Source organism: Dromiciops gliroides, chromosome 2, assembly GCF_019393635.1.
Source record: "Dromiciops gliroides isolate mDroGli1 chromosome 2, mDroGli1.pri, whole genome shotgun sequence".
Lineage (NCBI taxonomy): Eukaryota > Metazoa > Chordata > Mammalia > Microbiotheria > Microbiotheriidae > Dromiciops > Dromiciops gliroides.
In genome coordinates this window covers 459,530,215-459,551,030 of record NC_057862.1, presented here as the reverse complement: position 1 = coordinate 459,551,030, position 20,816 = coordinate 459,530,215, and the positions used below count along the sequence as shown (strand labels likewise).

Sequence of the window (20,816 nt, the reverse complement as noted above, 5' to 3'; positions counted from 1 at the left end):
GGCATACTAATTCACACTTGGTAGAGCTAAATTGGTCTAAACTGTTCCTACTCTCTGATCTAGTCATGTACTACTGGCATGTACTGAAAGAGATCAAATCACTACTTCTGGTAAAAATAAAACTGGAAAGAAAGGGTTTTCCTAACAATGAGGAAGACTGAAAAGGCTGTGGTATTTGAACAATAATGGACTGTTATTGTACCATCAAAAATGATGAATATGAGGAATTCAAAAAAACCTAAGATTTGTCTGAACTGATACAGAATGTAATAACATCTACATTTCCAACCTTTATCTCTTACCTGCTCCAGTTCCACATCACCAACTGCCTATTGAGCATCTCTAACTGAATGCATTTCCAATTCAACATGTCTAAAAATGGAACTCATTATCTTTCCATCTAACCCTCCTCTTAATTTTCTTATCCATACTGAGGGCATCACTATCCTTCTAGTCACACAGGATCATGACCTTGACCTTTTTTGTTTTGTTTTGTTTTAGTGAGGGAATTGGGGTTAAGTGACTTGCCCAGGGTCACACAGCTAGGAAGTGTTAAGTGTCTGAGGCTGGATTTGAACTCAGGTCCTCCTGACTCCAGGGCTGGTGCTCTATCCACTGCGCCACCTAGCTGCCCCTACCTTGACCTTTTAAAAGTTTATTATTTTTATATTTCAAGTTACAAATTTTTAAAATTAAGTTTCCTCTTCTTCTATCACCTCCCCCATTGAGCAAGTTTTAAAAAATCCACCAATACAGATCAACATCGTCTCACAAAACAAATTCCCACATTACCCATTTCTGAAATTGCATGTCTTTTTCTAAAGTTCATTTTAAGTTCATTGCCTTTCAGTCAAGAGTGGCATGTTTCCTCTTCTTTCTTTGGGATTTGTAGCATATCATTGTATTGGTTAGAGTTATAAAGTCTCAAAACTTTTTCTCTAGAATGTTGTTGTCATTTATAAATTGTTCTCTTAGTTCTGCTCCCTTTGCTCTGCATCAGTTTATAAAAGCCTTTCTAGTTTTCTCTGAAAGTATACATCATTTCATATGGAACACTAATATTATCTAACATTTCTAAACCATAATTTGTTTGGCCCTTTTCCAAATAGGAAAACACTCCCAGGGGCAGCTAGGTGCTGCAATGGACAAAGCACCAGCCCTGGATTCAGGAGGACCTGAGTTCAAATCCAGACTCAGACACTTGACAATTACTAGCTGTGTGACCTTGGGCAAGTCACTTAACCCTCACTGCCCTTGGGGAAGGGGAAAGGAAAACACTCTCAGCTTTCAATTTTTGGCTACCCCAAAAAAGAGCTGCTAGAAGTATCTTTTGGGGGCAGCTAGATGGCGCAGTGGTTAAAGCACTGGCCCTGGGTTCAGGAGTACCTGGGTTCAAATCCAGCCTCAGACACTTGACACTTACTAGCTGTGTGACCCTGGGCAAGTCACTTAATCCCCATTGCCTGCAAAAAACAAAAACAAAAACAAAAAAACCCCAAACAACAAAAAAAAAGAAGAAAAAAAGAAGTATCTTTTGTATATATTCCATCTTTCTTTGATTACTTTTTTCCAATTCAAGTAATTTCTTTCTTTCTCCTCTAATTTGTTTATGACATGACCTTTTATATCTAGGTTATGTATACACTTGGACAATGATGTACTTGTAAATGTTTAACAACTGGTTTTCCAAAAAAATTAAATAAAATGTGCATACATCACACTTTTAAGTTTATTCTGCTTTGTTAACATTTTCCCATTGTTTTATAAGTCTAGAAATTAACAAAACAGTAAATCCAGCACTGATTTATAGTCTTGGCCTACTTCTGAAGTATTTAACAATCTTCTCTCATGAGCATATATGAACTGGTTCCAGCACACCCCTCCATTTGATGCTTATCTTGGTGTATATGGGGAAGCTAGGTGGTGCAGTGGATAGAGCACTGACCCTGAAGTTGGGAGACCTGAAATAAAATCTCACCTCAGACACTAGCTGAGTGATCCTGGGCAAGTCACTTAACCCCCATTACCTTAAACATCTGGGTCCATCTCCAGTCATCCTGATATGTATCTTGACATTAGACCTAGATGGCACTAGAGGAGAGAGTGAGGTTGGTGACCTTGCACAGCCCTCCCTCACTTAAATCCAATTCAGTACAAGTCATGACATCACCCCAATGTCATGGTCCTTTTCAGGAATGAAGGACAAACAATCTTTGTGTATGGTGTGAGGTATTGGTCTAAACCTAATTTCTTGAGATTGCTGTCCAGTTTACCAGAAGTTTTTATCAAAAATTGATTCCTTCACCAAGTAGTTGGAATTTTTTGGTTTATCAAACACTATGCTGCTGTGTTTCTTAGCTTCTGTTATGTTGGGGGCTGAATCTATTCCAATGACTGACCTGTCTTTTTTTTTTTTTAAACTTGTGTCAAATTGTTTTAATGATTACTATTTTATAAAACAGTTTGAGACTTGGTACTGCTAGACCTCCTTTCTTTCCCCCTTCCTCTCCTTTTTTCACTTTTATCCTTGATTCTTAACCTTTTGTTCTTCCATCTGAATTTTATTATGTTTTCTTGATCTATAAATTATTCTTTTGAGAATTTGGTACAGAACTGAATGAGTAAATTAATTTAGGCGGTATTGTCATTTTTATTATATTGGCTCAAGAAGCCCATGAGGTAACTAATGTTTCTTCTATTATTTAGGTCTATAGTTCTTCAAAGAATATTTTGTATTTATATTCACATAGTTCCAGGGTGAATATTGTTAGATATATTCTCAAGTATTTTATAGTTTCTGTAGATGTTGTAATAGAATCCTCATTCTAGATCATTTTGTTGTGGTTTATTGATTATATTAAGTAATGTTAATGATTTGTGTGGATTTATCTTATATCTTGCAATTTTGCTGAAATTATTATTTCAATAAATTTGGTAGTCAACTCTCTAAAATTCTCTAAATACACAATTATTATCATCTGCAAAAAGTGATAATTTGGTCTTCTCTGCCTTTGCTTATTTTCTTAATTTCTTTTTCTTGTCTTATTATTAGAGTTAGCTTTTCTAGCACTATGTTAAATATTAATGATAATAATGGACATTTTTATTTTACCTCTGATCTTACTAGAAAGGCCTTGAGCTCCCCCCTCCTTCCATTATATGTAATATTTGCTCTGGATTTATGTAAATGTTCTTTACTATATTAAGAGGTCTATTTAGAAGTTGAGTTTTTTTAAAAATAGAAATGGGCATTGTGTTTTTTCAAAAGCCCTTTCAAAATATCATTTATTTGATTATAACTGTTCTTATGTTGAATCAATTTTGAATTCCTGGTTTAAACCAAATATGGTCATAATATATAATCTTTCTAATAGGTTATTGTATGTTACTTGTTAATATCTTATTTTAAACTTTTGCATCAATATTCATTAGGGATCGTGGTCTGTAGTTTTCTTTTTCTGCGTTGTCTCTCCCTTGTTTAGGTATCAAGATCATATTTATATCATAGAATAGGGGCAGCTAGGTGGCGCAGTGGATAGAGCACTGGCTAGGTAGCGCAGTGGATAGAGCACTGGCTCTGGAGTCAGGAGTACCTGAGTTCAAATCCAGCCTCAGACACTTAACACTTACTAGCTGTGTGACCCTGGGCAAGTCACTTAACCCCAATTGCCTCACTAAAAAAAAAAAAAAAGTAAGGGTTCCTTCTTTTTTTATTAGTCCAAACAAACACTTTATGTGGTATTGAAATTCATTGTTTAGTTTTTTGATACAATTAACTTGTATATCTACCTAGTCATGGAGCATCTTTCTCTAGGAGTTCATTTTATGGCTTGTTCAATTTCTTTTTTCTGATATTGGGTTATCTGAGTAGTTTATTTCTTCTTTTGCTCATCTAGATATTTTCTCTTTTGGTAAGTATTCATCCCTTTCTCCTAAGTTATTAGTTTTGTTAGCATATAATTGGTCAAAATAATTTCTAATAATTTCCCTTATTTCTCTTTTTAATGTTTACAAATTCCCAATTTTTCATATGTGATATGAACAATTTGGTTTTTCTCTCTTTTTAAAAATCAAGTTAATTTTTTGTTTGTTTGTTTTTTTTAAGAGGCAATGAGGGTTAAGTGACTTGCCTAGGGTCACACAGCTAGTAAGTGTCAAGTGTCTGAGGCTGAACTTGAACTCAGGTCTTCTTGAATCCAGGGTTGGCGCTTTATCTACTGTGCCACCTAGCTGCCCCAAAATCAAGTTAATTTCCAAAAATTCTATTCTCTCATTTTTTCTGCCATCATTGTCAAATTTAATATTAAAAACAAAAATTATGCAGTTGAGTTTCCCGCATTTGGAGAAATCTCAGGGGTCAATCCATCCAGAGTGCAATGGATAAGCCTTGCCCTGGGGAAACCACCTTCGTGATCATGGAATCACCCCTGCCAGGTAAGTATTCTCTCATTTTTAAAGATATAGTAACAATCTCTGAAGTCTCTCAGTCTTTTAAATTATTTGAACTATGGTTGCATACAATAGCATTGCTAGCTTAAGAAAAGCCACCAGTTGGGGTGGGAGGGACTCCATAAAATATCTTTGATAAGTATCTGATATCCAAGACATATACAATATGATACAAATGATCCAGAGCCTGGCTCTGACTCCTACTCTCTGGACTGTTCTACCTCTTCATCTGCTACCTTGCCCTAATGAAGGTACTCTTCCCCTCCCCTGCCCCTTACTTGTTTTTCAGCTCCCCTTTATGTTTTGTCCTCCTCTATTACAATGTAAGCTTTTTGAGAGTAGGGACCATCTTGTTTTCTTGTATTTGTATCCACAGAACTTAATTACAGTGACTTGCATGTAGTAAATTCTTAATAAATCCAATCTCTCTCCCTTCCTCTTTCCCTCCCTCTATCTCTGCCTCTCTCTTTAATATAAATCTATAAGATCAAAAGCCATTCTTGAATGGATAAATTATCAAAGGATAGGAACAAACCATTCTCAAAAGAAAAACTGTAAACTATTAACAACCATGTGAAAGATTATCCGGTGAGGCAATTGGGGTTAAATGACTTGTCCAGGGTCACACAGCCAGTAAGTGTTAAGTGTCTGAGGCCGGATTTGAACCCCAATTGCCTCACTTAAAAAAAAAGGCAAAAACCCCCCCCAAAACTGAAGGCTCACACACCTAGAAAATTGATAATGAGAAAGGAATAAGAATTTGTTAATCACCTACCAAGTGCAATATGTTAAGTGATTTACAAATATTATGTTGTTTGACCCCCACAACAACTCTGGTAGGTAGGTCCTTTTTTTTGAGGTAGGTACTATTATCCTCATTTTGCAGTTGAGAAAACTGAGGCAAACAGGGCTTAAGTGACTGCCTAGGGTCACACAAACTAGTAAATGTCTAAGGCTGAATTTGAACTCAGGTCCTCTTTGTCCAGGTCCAGTGCTCTATCCAGTGTGCCACCTAGCCACCTTCTAAAAGATGACAAATATGGGAATAAATAGTGTTGAAGGAGTTGTAGAAAGACAGACTTCCCCAAATATGCTTTTGGTGGAATTGAGAACTGGTCCAATCATTCTGGAAAACAATTTGGAATTATCCTTTAAAAGTGAGAAAAAAAGTACATACCTCAAGATCTCATTGCTAGAAGTATACCTCATGAAAGGAAACAACAGAAAGTGTAACGATTGGAATAACGCCACCTGCTGGATACTTACTGTAGAAGAGTTCTGCCCATGAAGGGAAGGTCTTTGAGGGCAAGACCAGGAGTCAGGAAGTGACGCGAGCTAGTGGGAGGAGGAAGGAAGAGACTGCTGCTCAGTCTCGCGCTCTTTCCTCTGGACTCGGGTGGAGAGCGGAGCTAGAAATGTGCTCTCCCTTTAAATAGATAGGAATCTAGGCCTTTCTCTCTCTTTACCAAATTCTTATTCTCCTTAATAAATGCTTAAAAGTCTAACTCTTGCTAAAGCTTATAATTTATTGGTGACCACTCATTAGATATTTTAGACAGTTTAGCTAGAATTTTAACCCTTAACAAAAGAAAAGTCTCATATACAATGAAATATTCATAGCAATACTTTTTGTGGTAGCAAAGAACTTGAAGCAAAGACTGCACTCATCGATTGAGGAGAAATAAACGCACTGTGCTACATTAACATAATGTAATATTATAGCAACACAAGAAACAATGAATATGAAAGATTTAGAGAAGTATGGGAAGACTTATATGAACTAATAAGTAAAATAAATAGAATCAGTAAGACAGTATGCACAATGGCTACAAAAATGTAAACAGAACAGGGGCAGCTCAGTGGTGCAGTGGATAAAGCACCGGCCCTGGATTCAGGAGGACCTGAGTTCAAATCTGGCTTTAGGCACATGACACTAGCTGTGTGACCCTGGGCAAGTCACTTAACCCTTATTGCCCTGGAAAAAAATCAAAATTAAATGTAAATATAACAAAAACCAAAATGCAATGCGATGTAATTGAGTTTGCCCCCAACCAAGGGTTGTATCATCCTTCATTATATGTAAACTATGGGGAACATCGTCTCTACTGTCAGATTCAGTTGATGTGCTAATTAGCTTTCCTAAACTGCTTAATTTTTTTTTTCCTTTTAGGATTGTCTCAATGAATAGAGTAGGAGGAAGGATTTATTTGGAAATTAAGGTGATGTAAAACCATGAGATATTTTTTAACGTTTAAATTAATGTTAAAAGGGAAAGGAAAGATAGTTAATAAAAATTATATAAAATAAAAACTAAACTGGCTGTTTAGTGGAGACATGGAAGAGTATGGGTACAGAATATTGCAGATACTATCAAATGTTGTTGTTGTATTTGGTTTTGGTTTTTTTGCAGGGCAATGAGGGTTAAGTGACTTGCCCAGGGTCACACAGCTAGTAAGTGTCAAGTGTCTGAGGTCGGATTTGAACTCAGGTAGTCCTGACTCCAAATCGGGTGCTTTATCCACTGTGCCACCTAGCTGACCCTGTCTTTGCTGTTGTATTTGCTGATAACTGTTTTACTTTTTAACAAGGGAGTACTCAGTGGGTGAGGGTATTTATCAGGAAATGATTGCTATAAAAATAAAAGGCTTCTGAAAGACCCCATAAAAATAAATAATCGATAAGAATAGAAAAGCCAAAATAAAATAATATAATCTAAGTTGTTTGATTATTTTCCTTGGTGTTCACAATTCTCATTAGACAATGCTCTCTTTTCTTCCTCACTGGATTTAACTTGAAATTTTTATTATGGAGAGCTTTCCATTCCATCTGGACAACCTTCCCCTAAAGACTTTTTTTTTTTTGTTGGTGGGGCAATGAGGGTTAAGTGACTTGCCCGAGGTCATACAGCTAGTAAGTGTCAAGTGTCTGAGGCTGGATTTGAACTCAGGTAATCCTGACTCCAGGCCCAGTGCTCTATCTACTGAGCCACCAGCTGTCCCCCACTAATTTAATTCACAAGACCATACCTATCCTTTTGCTGAACCTTTTAAAATCTGTCATGCTGAAACCTAATAGGGCAGATGTCATAACATGCCAACCTTATTCCTCTATCACAGATTCTAAGATAAAACAGTTATGTTCTCCAAGGTTTCTATTATTTCTACCTGAGAAACCAGTTTCTCCCAGTTGATGTGAATCGTATCCAGAATAACAATTTCTCTCATTACTTCCTCCACCTTTTGAAGGATGAAATTCACATTAAGACATGAATTTCTTAGCTCCTCTGAAAGAGCAGTTTGGCAAAGGCCTGGGTCATTGAAACTCCTCCTGACCACCCTAGCAGGTCTCTCTGCTAAAGTTGTTATTTGTTTATCAAATTTCTTCTCTATTTCTCCAGATGAACTGTAATATATGTCGATGACAGTAAGCTTTATTGATTTCCAGATGTATTCCACCATAACTAACCCCCTCTAGTCTCTGGGTTACCTTACATGAGTAAATCTTGTTGTTGTTCAGTTGTGTCCAATGCTTTGTGATTCCATTTGGGGTTTTCTTGGCAGAGATACTGGAATGGTTTGCCATTTCCTTCTCCAGCTCATTTTAAAGATGAGGAAACTGAGGCAAACAGGATTAAGTAATCTGCCCAGGGCCACATATCTAGTAAATGTCTGAGGATAGATTTGAACTCAGGTCTTCCTGACTCCAGGCCTGGCACTCTATCCATTTTGCTACCTAGCTGCCCTAAAGCAAAGAAGCAAATTTGATTTTATAGGTACCATTGAGGCCTGTTGGATCCTTGATTTCAATATGGCTTTGGAAGGGTATACCCTATTCAAATAGAACAGGGGAGGGAAAGGGGGAGGTGGTAAAGATCTTCTTAACAGACAGTAAATATTTGTTGACTTGGTAGATTGAATCTCATAGAATGCTTACTTTACTACCACTTGAAGTCAAGGATCCTATTCCAACAAACCTCAATGATAACTATGAAGTCAAATTTGCTCCCTTGCTTTGGGATCCTTTAACCTGTATTTGGTGCATTGGTGTACAGACATCTGAAGCCAGGAGTTTTGTGACCCATTCCTTTCTTGCATTTATCTCCTGTACAAATCTGGACACCACTACTGCTATTCTTCCTCTATTTTGGTACTCTCTGGTTTCTAGCTTGGAATATGAATGGAGTTACTTTTCTCTAACCCTCTTCTGTTTCTAACCACCAGAGAAATTTCGAGTGGGGCCAAAAGCCTTCGAATAATGCAGTTTCACTAACACTGGCATCTGTATGGCTCTCTAGCTCAGCCCAAGGGACGGATGCAAAGTCCTCATTTCCTCCCTCTTTGGACTAGGCTGATCTCCCAAGCAGCCAGGAGGGTTACTCTCCTTCTAGAGTTTAGCTTTTTAGTTTGTGGTTTTGTTTTTTGTTTTTCCCTCACTCAAGTATATACAAATGAAAAAGGAAATTGAGTCAAGTGGCTAGGATTTAGACTTGTACACTTTTTAGGGATCTAAAAATAACAGGAACAACACATTCTCTCTATCTTTAGCTCCTCCCATCCCCACCCCCCAGCCTATACTGGAGGGGAAAATAGACTTCCCCTCTGAAAAGAATGGAATCCTTTCTCTCTCCATCCCTGTCTGTGAGTCAGCAGTCAATGCAAACAGCCTAGGTTTAATGGCCATCAATTAAAAAAATACCAACCAGTTAACAAGCAGGAATATAAAATTAAGTAGGCAAATGAAAACTCCCAGTGCTGGCTGAAGCAGCCAGGAATAATACACAAGGGCGGGAAAGGAAGTGAAGGTATTGACTGACAAATAGAGAAAAACAAACAAAAAAAAATCCTAGCTTTTCTCTAGAGGGAGACAGAGAGGAGTAAAAGGGTTAATCCCACCTCACTCTCCTAGTTCAAGAAAGATCCCAATTTGTCCTGGGTTCCTGATCCAGTTTCCTACACCTTCTGCTTCTGTCCATCATTCTGCTCAGATGCCCTTTTCTGACCTTTCTTCATCTCTTCAAGGTGATTCCTCTACAATTGTCTTCTTTCTCTTCCCACAAATCCATCCAAGTTCAGGACAGGGCCATAAGAACCTCTGGCATGTTGAATAATCTGTCTTGCCATAAACAATCAGTTCCTGTGTCCTAATTTTCCATGGCAATGTGATGGGCAGAGCAAAGGCAGGTTCCATGTTTTGGTTTAAGTGTGTTTGATTAAATTTGCAAGAGTCAAGGCAAATATTGAGTGTCCCAAGAGTCTTAGTGCAGTTTTAAGCTTTAAACTGCAGACATTGTACATTCTTACTAGTACTTGTTAGATACACTCCATCATGTTTAAGAGCTATTTATTTGTATATTTTGAGCCATGGTTCAGAAATCTAAATTTGATTCTAAGGTACTATCTTCTTTTTTAAAATAGTATTTAATTTTTTCTAATTACATGTAAAAACAATTTTTGGCATTTCATTCATTCATTCATTCATTCTTTTATTTATTCTTCCATTCATCAACCCATTCATTTATTTGTTAGTTTCTCCATTTATTTATTTATTTGGTCATTCATTCATTCGTTTGTTTGTTCATTTATTTATTTATTTATTGCAGGGCAATGAGGGTTAAGTGACTTGCCCAGGGTCACATAGCTAGAGTCATGTGTCTAAAGTCAGATTTGAACTCAGGTCCTCCTGAATCTGGGGCCTGTGCTTTATCCACTGGGCCACCTAGCTGCCCCCTGGTATTCATTTTATTTGTTTGTTTTTTGTTTTTTTTTGTGGGGCAATGGGGGTTAAGTGACTTGCCCAGGGTCACACAGCTAGCAAGTATCAAGTGTCTGAGGCCGGATTTGAACTCAGGTACTCCTGAATCCAGGGCCGGTGCTTTATCCACTGGGCCACCTAGCTGCCCCCTGGTATTCATTTTAAACAAAATTTTGAGCTCCAAATTTTCTCCTTCTCTCCCCTTCCTCCTTCCCCCAGTTCAAGATGGCAAACAATTTGATATCTGTTATATATGAAGACACTATCTTCTGGACCAACTGTTCATTTCCTAAATCTACCTTTCTCTTCTGGATTGGCATCAGTAATGAAAACATCACCCCTGCCACTAAGGCCTTTAATTTTTCCCACAGATTTTGTACTTTTGGCCAATGCTTTCTAAATTCCTTTTGCCAATATTATGCATTCCTACTGTTAATGACCAGAAGTGGGTAGCAATTCTATGGTTTTCATAAATCTTTGGAGATTCTCTGTCCTGGATACATGTCCCAAGAATGCAGCAGACCTCTCTATTATTAATATTTAAAGGACAAATTGCTGCCTCACTACCCCTCAGGAGAAAATCATCAGCCATTCCAGAAGAATATCTTTTCTTCCTCCCACCTGTATTGTATAATCCCAATGGTGCCTGTGGATACAAATCTCCTGCCTTGGAGGACAAATAGCTTCTTCTTGTTCAGTCAGTCCCATTTGCTCCTTTTCAGGAAAGAGCCTGCTTCTTAACTTTAAGTGTAGAGTGGTCCTCTTTTTCCTTTTCCCTATCTGTGTTATGTTTTTTCTGCTCTCCAGGCTCCTGACATAGGCTAGATTTCCCCTCTGCCTCTTCAGATCCTTGTTCTTTGTTTAAAAAGCAAAACCAAACCAAACAACTCAATCCTTCATTTCCCACTGATAACCCAGAGAGTGAAGATTCCTGGAGCCCCTTTGCCTTTTCTTCTTAGAAGAACATGTACTTGCTCTTTGAGCAAAGACTTCAATCATTTGGCCATGAAAGAAATACAAAGATTTTTCAGGCCATTGCAAATTTTTCCTAGATCTCCATACTTGGGGGCAGCTAGGTGGCGCAGTGGATAAAGCACGGGCCCTGGATTCAGGAGTACCTGAGTTCAAATCCGGCCTCAGACACTTGAAACTTACTAGCTGTGTGACCCTGGGCAAGTCACTTAACCCTCATTGCCCAGGAAAAACAAAAAAAAAGATCTCCATACTTGCTAAAGTCACATACTACCTGTATGGTCTTGGGTAAATCACTTATGCTCTCTGGGTCTCAGTTTTTTCATTTGTAAAATGAGAATGTTGGACTAGATGGCCCCTAAGGCATCTTTTTGGGAGGGGGAAGTCCCATGGGACAATGAGGGTTGAGTGACTTGCCCAAGGTCACACAGCTAGTAAATGCCAAGTGTCTGAGGTCAGATTTGAACTCAGGTTCTCCTGAATCCAGGGCCAGTGCTGCACCACCTAGCTGCCCCCTAAGGCATCTTGCAACTCAAAATATAAGGTCCTATTATCCCCTAGGGTCCTAGAGAATGACCATGTCAACCTGTTTCTGATGGTTCTCAATTCTGGAGTTGTTCCTTTCCTCACCTTGCTAGCACCTTCCTATCTCATTAGTCCCTTGCTAGCCAAGCATGTTTTCCCCCTTGTTTTGATCTTTTTTTTTTTTTTTCGGGGCAATGGGGGTTAAGTGACTTGCCCAGGGTCACACAGCTAGTAAGTGTTAAGTGTCTGAGGCTGGATTTGAACTCAGGTACTCCTGAATCCAGGGCCAACGCTTTAACCACTGCGCCATCTAGCTGCCCCCTGTTTTGATAATTTTTAACCTTCTTTCTAGTGTGTCTTAGCTTTTCTACTTTATCTTAACTTCCTCTTGCATTTCCTTCTTCTTGGGTTCTTCTGCTAGTTGTCCTTCTCCAGTCTCTTCCTTTTATTTGAGCCTTTTTTCCCTCTTCTTCAACTTTAATTGTTCTCCCACCTTCCCTTCTCTCCCTCCTCCCCAAGATGAAAAGCAATCCAATATAGGTTATATATGTACGATCGCATTAAACTTATTTCTGCATTAGTCATATTGTGAAAGAAGAATCAGAACACAAGGGGAAAACCTCAAAAAAGAAGGGGAAAAAAAGAACATCCCAAAAGTCAAAACAGTATGGCTCAATCTGCATTCAGAATCCACAGTTCTTTTTTCTGGATGTTGAGAACATCTTCTGTCATGAGTTCTTTGAAACTGTTTTGGATCATTACACTGCTGAGAAGAGCCAAGTCTTTCACAGTTGATCATCATGCAATGTTGCTGTTACTGTGCATAATGTTCTCCTGGTTCTGCTCCTCTCAGACAGCATCAGTTCATGTAAGTCCTTCCAGGTTTCTCTGAAATCCTCCTCCTCATCATTTCTTACAGCAGAATAGTATTCCATTACATTCATATACTACAACTTGTTTAGCCATTCCCCAATTGATGGACATTCCCTCGATTTCCAACTCTTTGCCACCACAAAGAGAGCTACTATAAATATTTTTGTACATGTGGGTCTTTTTCTCTCTTCTATGATCTCTTTGGGATACAGACCTAGCAGTGGTACCACTGGGTCAAAGGGTATGAACAGTCCCATAGTCCTTTGGGCATAGCTCCAAATTGTTCTACAAAATGGTTGGATCAGTTCACAGCTCCACCAACAATACATTAGTATTCCAATTTTCCCACAGCTTCTCCAACATTTATTATTTTCCTTTTTTTGTTATATTAGCCAATCTGATAGGTATGAGGTGGTACCTCAGCCTTGTATTAATTTGCATTTCTCTAATCAATAGTGATTTAGATAATTTTTTTCATATGGCAATAGATAGCTTTGATTTCTTTATCTGAAAACTGCCTGTTCATATCCTTTGACCATTTCTCAATTGGGGAATGACTTGCATTCTTACAAATTTGATTCAGTTCTCTATATATTTTAGAAATGAGACCTTTATCAGAAATACTGGCTATTAAAATTGTTTCCCAGCTTTCTGCTTCCCTTTTAATATTAGCCAATATTATTTTCAAAAAGAAGAGAGCATGGGGGCAGCTAGGTGGTGCAGTGGTTAAAGCGCTGGCCCTGGATTCAGGAGTACCTGAGTTCAAATCCGGCCTCAGACACTTGGCACTTACTAGCTGTGTGACCCTGGGTAAGTCACTTAACCTCCATTGCCCCAAAGGAAAAAAAAAAAAGAAGAGAGCATAAAATAAAATTAAAATATCAAACAAGATAAAATTACAAAATTAGAAGAAATAAAAAGGATGTTCAGAACCTACTATGCACAGTTATATTCAACAAAAACTGAGAACACAAAAGAATACTTTCAAAAGGAATACTTTAAAAAATATAAAATAGCAAAACTAATAGAAAACCAAATAGAGATCTTAAATAATTCAGTCTCAGGAAAAGAAATGAGACTAGCTACAAAGGAAATGCCTAAGAAAAAAAATTTCTGGATCTGATGGATTTACTAGAGAATTCCAACAATTTTTTTTTTCCTGGCGGGGCAATGGGGGTTAAGTGACTTGCCCAGGGTCACACAGCTAGTAAGTGTCAAGTGTCTGAAACTGGATTTGAACTCAGGTCCTCCTGACTCCAGGGCTGGTGCTCTATCCACTGCGCCACCTAGCTGCCCCCAACAACATTCAAAAAAAAACAATACCAATGCTATATATATATTATTTTCAAAAATTGAGAGAAAAAGACAGATTCCTTTTATGAGATAAATACAGTCCTAATGCCTAAACAAAGAAGGATAAAGCACACAAGAACTATAGACTGTATATAAAACTATATTCATCAATGAACATAGATTTTTTAAAATTTAATAAAATCTTGACTCATTGCAGTGATTTAAAAAAAATCATTTTGACTACTTTGGATTTATACTATAGATGCAAAGAATAGTTCAGGATTAGGAAAACAATAAGCATAATTCATATCAAAACCAAAAAAACCTATAGACATAGAAGGACCTTTTTAAAATATAAAAAGTATCTGTCTAAAACCAAAATTAAGCATCATATGCAATGGAGATATATTAAAAGCTTTCTTAGTGTATGTCCGAGTAAAGCAAGGATGGCCATTCTCTCACTATTATTTGATATAGTTCTGGAAATGCAATAAGGCAAGAGAAAGAAATTCAAGGAGTATAAATAGGTAAGGAGGACATAATGTTATTTCTATTTGCTAATGAATTTATATAGAAAATCCTAGGGATCCAGCAAAGATACTAATTGAGACAATAGCTTTGGCAAAGTCTCAGGCTACAAAATGAGTCATCAAAAATCAACAGCATTTTTATATAATAACAAAACCCAAGGGGCAATAATAGAAAGTGAAATCTCATTCCAAATGACTACAAAATATATAAAATATCTAAGGATAAATCTACCAAATCATACAAAATACTTGTCTAGGTTCAATTATAGAGTGTTCCTTAAAGACATAAAGAACAACTTAAGTAGCCAGAAGAATATTCATGGTGCACCAGAACAATATAATAAAAATGACAATATCACAAAAATTAATTTACAGGTTTGATTTTATGCCAATCAAATGATCAACCATTTTGAAAAGCAATTTTGAATTATGCAAATAAAGTGACTAAAAAGTCCATACTCTTTGACCCAGAGATTCCACTACTGGGCTGGCACCCCAAGGATGCCAACTGATAAGAAGTAATTTCTCACAAAGTTTTTTAAATTGATGTTTAAATTTGTTTTTACATGTAATTTGGGAAAAAAATAATATTCTAAATAAATGGGGGAAAAAAGAAATTCTTATAGATACCAAAATATTTGTAGCAGATTTTTGTGTGTAATAGCAAAGACTTGTAAACAAAGTTAATGCCCATTGATTGGAGAATGATTAAATAAAATTTGGTACATTAATAAAATGGAATATTACTCTGCTGTAAGAAATGATGAATAAGATAAATACAAGAAGCATGAGAAGATCTACATGAACTCATTCAGAATGTAGTAAATAGAGCCAAGAAAATGATATATACAATGACTATGACAATGTAAAAGGAAAGGTCAACCATGAAAAGTTTAAGTGGCCTAGTCTATGTTGTCTGTCCTTCATTTTAGAAGAGGACCAATGACATCATAGCATGATGTCTTAACTCCTTCATGAATTGGATTTAAATGAGGCAGAGTTTCACAAAGTCCTCAGCCTCATTCTCTCTTCCAAGTCCAGTGGCAAGACAGAAGTTAAGATGACTGGTGATGGACTGAGGTTACAGGGAATGACCTTGGCATCTCTGATGTTTGACCAAGCTCTAAACACTCCACAGCACTGGCTTCAGCCAACTTTATGGCTGTTGGAACAAATTGTTCTCATCCACCCATTCTTCCAGGGGGAAGCCTTCATGTGCTTAGGTTAGATGCCCCCTAACTCACCAGTGGATTTGAGTCCTGTGGTTACCCTCAACCTGGTTTAGCCTGTCTGCTAAGACAGTTTTACCGGGTGTGGCTGCCGCTCATGCTACAGCTTCTTGGAGCCACAGGTGAGAGCTGAGTGCAGACACTAAAGGTTGATGAGCAGCCCTGAAAAGGGCTCAGCAGTGCTTATACCAGAGATGCTAGTCCTCCCTGAACACCCCATATACCCCAGCCTAGCCTATTTGGGAGGTGTGTCAGAGGTTATAGCTGAGCTCCTACCACTTAAGAGGAGTGTTTTACTGAATTTTTGACCTATAACTATATTGAAGGAGGGGAGTTGCATCTTACACAACCCTTTTAACCTGGAAAGCTTTTGATTTTTAATTTTTTACTATTAAAAAGTTGATTTTATTGCATTTTATGAACCATGGGTTCCTCATTGAATTTTAACCCTGGAGCCTAAATCATTGGACATGGCCCAGAATAACCCCCCTTCTTGGTAAAAAGAAGGAATAAAAGAGAAGGGAAAAAAAAAAAGAAAAATTATAAGGGGATTGCTAAAGCAAAATATCCAATTGGCAATCATAATGGTAAATATGACTGGGGTTAACTCACCCATAAATGAAGGAAGGCTGCAGAAAGGATTTGAAAGTAGAAACCAACAAGATGTTGTTTACATGAAAAAAATACTTAAAACAAAAAGATTCACATTGGAATGAGGGCATAAGTCAAAACTTATGGTTCAGAATTCAAAAAAGGAGTAGCAATCATGATTTCAGGCAATATTAAAAACAGGATGGTTGAAAGAGACAAGCAGGAAAACTACATTTTACTTAAAGCTACCTAGAAAATAAAATATTAATACTTCATAAATAAACTTAATGGCTTTGGATCTAAGGCCTTGAAAGAAAAGTTAATCAAATTGCAAGAAGAAATAGACAGCAAAATGTATAACAGTTGTGGACCTTAATGTGCTTACTTCAGACCTAGACAAAAATAACAAGAAGATTAATGAGAAAGAAACTTAACACATGAATAGAATTTTAGAAAATTAGATATGATTGAATTCTGACAATTACTGAGTGGGAATAAAAAGGAATATATATCTCTGTGTGTGTATATATGTATATATACATAAATACATACATACATATATACATATATATTTCTTAACTTTGTATGGTATCTTTAAAAGTTGACTATACTAACACATAAAAACCTCATAAATAAATGCAGAAAACAGAAATATTGAACATTTTTTACTGACCACAATACAAAAAAAATCAATCAATAAAAAGCATTTGAATAAACAATTCAAACTTAAATGGAGACTAAATCATTTAATCCTAAAGAATTGGTTGGTCACAGAACAAATCTTAGAAACTATAGATAATTTAATCAAAGAAAATGACAAAAAACGAAACAATATACCAAAACTTTTCAGAAGATGTATAAAAGAGTATCATTGTATATGTTGAAGGTACCCTAGTATTAGGACAGAAGTTGGGGAGGAAAGACTGTGAGTCAGATACTGAACTCGTTGAGGAAAGGAGGGAGTGTATGGGAAGTCAGTGGATGACAGCTACCAGAATCTCAATTTGGTGGTCAATAGCTTATTGGTTGTTATCCTTTGTTCTCAAAGAGGACCAAAATTATATCATTGTGTTGGAGTCAAAGTACAGTGTGTCCATCTCGGGCTAATCAGAGCAATGTGAGTTCAGAACACTCTAGCACAGGTTGGGCACAAATAGTCCACATGAACATTCATAGTGGAGATGTCTCTAAATTTCCACATCTCAAGTTTCTTTTGAGCTACTATGATTCTGCTTTGATCATAGAGCACAGTGCCTTCTTTGATGCAGGCATGCCATGCTATGCGGTCCTTTGCCAACATCTCCCATGTCAATACAATCGATTCCAAAGTTCTTCAGAGAGATCTTGAGAGTGTCCTTGTATGGCTTCTTCTGACCATCATGTGAGTGCCTACCTTGTGTGAATTTTCTGTAAAACAGTCTTTTACCTGAGTAAGATGAGCAGAACCAGGAGAACATTGTACACAGTAACAGCAACATTGTGTGATAATCAACTGTGATAGACTTGGCTCTTCTCAGCAGTGCAATGATCCAAAACAATTTCAAAGAACTCATGACAAAAGATGTTCTCAACATCCAGAAAAAAGAACTGTGGATTCTGAATGCAGATTGAACCATACTGTTTCAACTTTTGGGCTGTTTTTTTTTTCTTTTCTGAGGTTTTTCCCTTGTGTTCTGATCCTTCTTTTACAATATGACTAACACAGAAATAGATTTAATGTGAGTATACATATATAACCTATATCAGATTGCTTTCTGTCTTTGGGAGTGGGGAGGGAAGGGAGTGTGGGAGAAAAATTTGGAACTAAAAATCCTATGAAAACAAATGTTGAAATTATCTTCCCATGTAACTGGAATATAATAAAATACTTTTAAGATAAAAAAAAAACCACCTGTGGGTCTTTTAGAGGAATGCCCATAATTTGGGAAATGGCTAAACAAGCTGTGGTATATGATGATGATGGAATATTATTGTGCTATAAGAAATGACAAGCTGGATTATTTCAGAAAGGCCTGGAAAGACTTGTATGGACTGATGTATGTTGAAGTGAGCAGAACCAAGAGAAAGTTGTGCACAGAGACAGCAATATTGTTTGATGAAGAACTATGAATGACTGTTCTCAACAACACAATGATCTAACACAATCTCAAAGGACTATTGATGAAACATACTATCCACCTCCAAAGAAAGAAATGATATTGATGGAACACAGACTGAAGCATGCTAATTTTCCCTTTCTTTCATTTTTTTCTTTTATTCAAGTTTTCTTGTACAAAATGACTAACATGGTAATGTTTTACATTATTGTACATGTATAACCCATATCTGCTTACTTCTTCAGGGAAGGGGGCGGGGAGGGAGTGAAGGCAGGATAAAAATTGGAACCGAAAGCTATAAATAAAAATGTTTATTACTTTAAAAAAAGAGAGCAAATTAAAACAGTCTTTTAGGCAAGCATACATTTGGTATTCAAACAACCTGGCCAGCCCATCAGAGTCGTGCTCTCTGCTATCGAGTTTGGCAGTTTAGCTCAAGAAAGTATCTCAGTGTCTGGTACCCTTATCTTGCCAGATGATCTTCAGAATCATCCTAAGACAACTCAAATGGAAGCGATTCAGTTTCCTGGCATGGCACTGGTATACTGTCCAGGTTTCACAGGTATACTGTAATAAGGTCAGCACAATGGCTCTGTAGACCTTTAGTTTGGTATGTAATCCAATACTTCTTCTTTCCAACACTTTCCTTTGGAGCATCCCAAACACTGAGCTAGCTCTGGCAATGCATGTTTCAACCTCATCATCTATGTGGACATCCCTGGAAAGTAAATTAATTTATCCACAATATTCAAAATTTCTCCATTTGCTATAACTACTAATTCCACATATGGATGGTATGGTGCTGGCTGGTAGAGAACCTCTGTTTTCTTGGTGTTATTAGACTAAAATGAGCAAAAGTAGCAGAGAATGGATCCACACTTAGTGGCATCTCAGCTTTATGGATTGAGTGAATCTGGGATGAGGAGGGTCGCATGAGGTGAGAGTTTGTCAGTCATTGAGGAATGAGTTCAGGTTGGCTATTAACATCCCTAAGGGTTTGGCCTCAGAGTGGAGTTCTCTTAGGGTATTAGGCAGTACTGGGTATCTGGAAGTTGGAGAGGAGGTATCCGTGTGAAGGCAAGCTTAGGCAGGCTATCTGTGGAAGGAATGAATGGCATTTCAATCCTTCCCTAAGTAGAACAGGCCAACAGACAGGTGAAAGGAGCTCAATGGAGTGATGTTTCTTTTCTTCCAGGACAGGGAGGCATGGCCAAGCTGAGACCCAGGAAGGATCTCCAATGAAGAAAGAAAATTAGAGGGATGTCTTCCATTGGAAAAACTCATGGAAGGGATCTTATACCATAAAATGTCAGAGAAGAATGGAGAGAATCTACTCTGATCCCTTCATTTTTAGAGATAAGGAAACTGAGGTCTAGGGAGGTTATTTGGCTTGCTCACAGTCAAACAATGAGTTAAGGCATAACTGCAATTAGAATCTAGGTCTATATTCTCCAGATCAAAGCTCTCTCTCTCTCTCTCTCTCTTTCTCTCTCTCTCTTTCTCTCTCTCTCTCTCTCTCTCTCTCTCTCTCTCTCTCTCTCTCTCTCTCCCTCCCTCTCCCCTCCCTCCCTCTCCTTAAAAATAAATATTTTATAATCAAAATTGAATACTATGAATTTATAATGACCAAGTTTGACCCCAAAGAAGAGATATGAGAAGACATTTCTTTGTAGGGGTGGGGGACTATAGGTCTAAAACACCAAATATAACATCAATTTCTGCCCCCTCCCCCAAAGTTCATTAGTTATGCTGAACAATTTATTTTCCTCTTTTTTTAAAGTCTTTTTTTTTTTGAGGCAATTGGGGTTAAGTGACTTGCCCAGGGTCACACAGCTAGTAAGTGTTAAGTGTCTGAGGCTGGATTTGAACTCAGGTCCTCCTGACTCCAGGGCTGGTACTCTATCCACTGCGCCTCCTAGCTGCCCCTATTTTCTTCTTTTTTCTTCTTTGTTATAAGCTGTGGTTCTCCTTTCCCAGTTTCTATCCTGACTCTTTAGACCTCTCCACCATTTCTCAACAGCCTTGTTACCCTCTGCCTTCATCAGTCCCCTCAACTGATGAGTGAATTCCTCCCCAGAATCTCCATTTTGAGGAAGTGCTCTGGCCAGTCATATTTACTCCTCTCCTCCTCTCCTAACTTCTCCTGCCTCTCTGGACTTTACCATGAAGGGATAATAGTACCTCCCCCCTTCGCCCCCCTTTTCAGTTTCCTTTTAACGTGTTGTCTTTTACATTAGAACGTCAGCTCCTTGGGAGCAGGGATTGTCATTCTTTTTGCTTGTATGTGTATTCCCAACTACTTTGTTGTTGTTCAGTCATTTCAATTGTGTCAGAATCTTGGTGACCCCATTGGGGGTTTTCTTGGCAGAGATACAGAAGTGGTTTGCCATTTCCTTCTCCAGCTCATTTTACAGATGAAGAAACTGAGGCAAATAGAGTTAAGTGACTTTCCCAGGGTCGCACAGCTAGTAAATGTCTGAGGCCAAGTTTGAACTCCGGAAGATGAG

The 20,816-nt window shown here is 37.7% G+C and overlaps 1 pseudogene; it reads right to left on the bottom strand.

The window, feature by feature from the left end:
- Positions 1-4,293: 4,293 nt before the first annotated feature.
- Positions 4,294-4,442, bottom strand: LOC122745072 (annotated as a pseudogene).
- Between the last annotated feature and the right edge of the window lie 16,374 nt (positions 4,443-20,816).